Source organism: Bos javanicus, chromosome 5, assembly GCF_032452875.1.
Source record: "Bos javanicus breed banteng chromosome 5, ARS-OSU_banteng_1.0, whole genome shotgun sequence".
Classification (NCBI taxonomy): Eukaryota; Metazoa; Chordata; class Mammalia; order Artiodactyla; family Bovidae; genus Bos; species Bos javanicus.
The window spans coordinates 17,387,117-17,389,777 of NC_083872.1; positions in this window are offsets into that span (position 1 = coordinate 17,387,117).

The following is a 2,661-nucleotide window of genomic DNA, read 5'->3' on the forward strand; positions in this document are numbered from 1 at the left end:
GTAAAGCCAAAATCTAAGATGCAATATTAGATGCCATCTGTGTTGCTCATCTGATTTCAATCCAAATCGTTCTCAAGCCAATCATGGAACCAAGTGAAGAGTTTGATTGTGATTAGGGTGAGGAATGAAAAAGACACAAAGCTAGAAGATCAGCATCCAGCTTCCAGGCACAAAAAGGTGGTTTGCATGTTTTGAAAATTACATTGTAAAAAGATTTTTGACCTAGAAAATCATAACATGCGCAAAGCTGGACAAAAATGGAAATAAATGCATTCGGTTGTGCAAGTGAACACTAACACTGTAGAAGTGATTTTTTAAAATGTCTACTTATTTCAACAATGTATTCTTTATTATTATTTTAGCAAAATAGCTGACAATGTTGAAATATGGGATAATAAAAACTGCATGCATCTCTGTGTGATGTAAAAATTTAATTCTAAGATACTTATTTCCTTAAATACTTGAGGACTGCAAGCAAATAAGAAATCAGTATATAGACCTGTGTCCTAGTGATAGACATCTGCTCTGCATGTGAGCCACTCCTGAGTCATCTTCAAAGCACATAAAGTAGCCATTTGTTTGTTTTATTAAGCTACATTTAAAAGAATGAAATTAGAATACTCACTAACACCACACATACACACCCAGAGAAACTCAAAAAGGATTAAATAAATGTACAACTGGCCACTATAAAACTCTTAGTAGAAAACATAGGAAGAACATTCTTTGACATGAATCACAGTAAGATATTTTTTGACTCACCTCCTAGAGTAATGAAAATAAAAACAAAAATAAACAAATGGAACTAATGAAACTTAAAACTTTTTGTACAGCAAAGTAAACCATAAACAAGATGAAAAGACAACCTTCAGAATGAAAGAAAATATTTTCAAATGAGGCAATCAACAAGGGATTCTGCTCTAAAATATACAAACAGCTCAATAACAAAAAAAATAAACAACCCAATCAAAAAATGGGAGGAAAACCTAAGCAGACATTTCTTCAAGAAAGAAATACAGATAGCCAAGAGGCACATGAAAAGATGCTTAGCATCACCAATTATTAGTGAAGTGCAAATTAAAACTTCAATGAGATATCATCTTCCACTTGGCCATCATCAAATGGCCATCAAATGGCCATCATCAAAAAATCTACAAACAGTAAATGCTGGAGAACGTGTGGGAATGTGAATTGATAGAGCCATTATGGGGAACAGTATGTAGGTGCCTTAAAAAACTAGAAATAGAACTACCATATGACCCAGCAATTCCACTACTGGGCATATACCCTGAGAAAACCATAATTCAAAAGACACCTGCACCCCAGTGTTCACTGCAGTACTGTATTACACTAGCCAGGACTTGGAAGAAACCGAAATGTCCATTGACAGATGAATGGATAAAGATGTGGTACATATAAACCATGGAATGTTATTCAGCCATTAAAAGGAACGAATTTGGGTTATTTGCAGAGATGTGGATGGACTAAGAGACTGTTACACAGAGTGAAGTAAGTCAGAAAAAGAACCACAAATACATCAATGCATATATGGGGAATTTACAAAAATGGTACAGATAATCCTATTTGTAGGGCAGGAATAGAGACACAGACATAGAGAAGAGATGTATGGACTTAGAGTGAGGGAAAAGGGGACTGGAGGGAACTGAGAGATTGGGATTGATGTATATACCATGTTTTATTAAAAAGCAGAGCTATTACTTTGCTGACAAAAGTCCATTTAGTCAAAGCTATGATTTTTCCAGTAGTTATGTATGGATGTGAGATTTGGACCATAAAGAAAGCTGAGCACCAAACAACTGATGCTTTTGAACTGTGGTGTTCGAGAAGAATCTTGAGAGTCCTTTGGATAGCGAGGAGATCAAACCAGTCAATCCTAAAGGAAATCAGTCCTGAATATTCATTGGAAGGACTGATGCTGAAGCTGAAGTTCCAATACTTTGGCCATCTAATGCAAAGAAGTGATTCATTGGAAAAGACCCTGATGCTGGGAAAGATTGAGGGCAGGAGGAGTAGGAGATGACAGAGGATGAGATCGTTGGATGGTATCGTCGACTCGATGGACATGAGTCTGAGCAAACTATAGGAGCTGCTGATGGACAGGGAACCCTGGCATGCTGCAGTCCATGGAGCTGGAAAGAGTCAGACATGACTGAGTGACTGAACTGAACTGAACTGAACTGATGTTTAAAATAGATAGCTAGAGGCAACCTGCTGTATAGCACAGGGAGCTCTGCTCAGTGCTCTGTGGTAACCTAGATTGGTGGGATGGGGAGGTGGTGAGGAGGGTGGGAGGGAGGTACAGGATGGAGGGATATATGTATACATACAGCTGATTCACTTTGTGATTCAGCAGAAATTAACACAATATTGTGAAGCAACTATACCATATATATATATATATATATATATATATATAAGGAATAGTTGAAAAGAGGGTTAGTCACATCACTCATCTATTTTGATCATTGCTGGCTATTTTGGGGGGTTGAAGATAAGTTATTGGCTATTTTTGTATATTATCATCATATTTTCAATCCTTTGTGGTTTTTTCCCCAACATTTTGAGCAGTGTTCTTGTTTATTGGGTAGGTGGTGATATTGGGCAATATGGCAAGAGCAAGATAAATATTTATAAAGTATT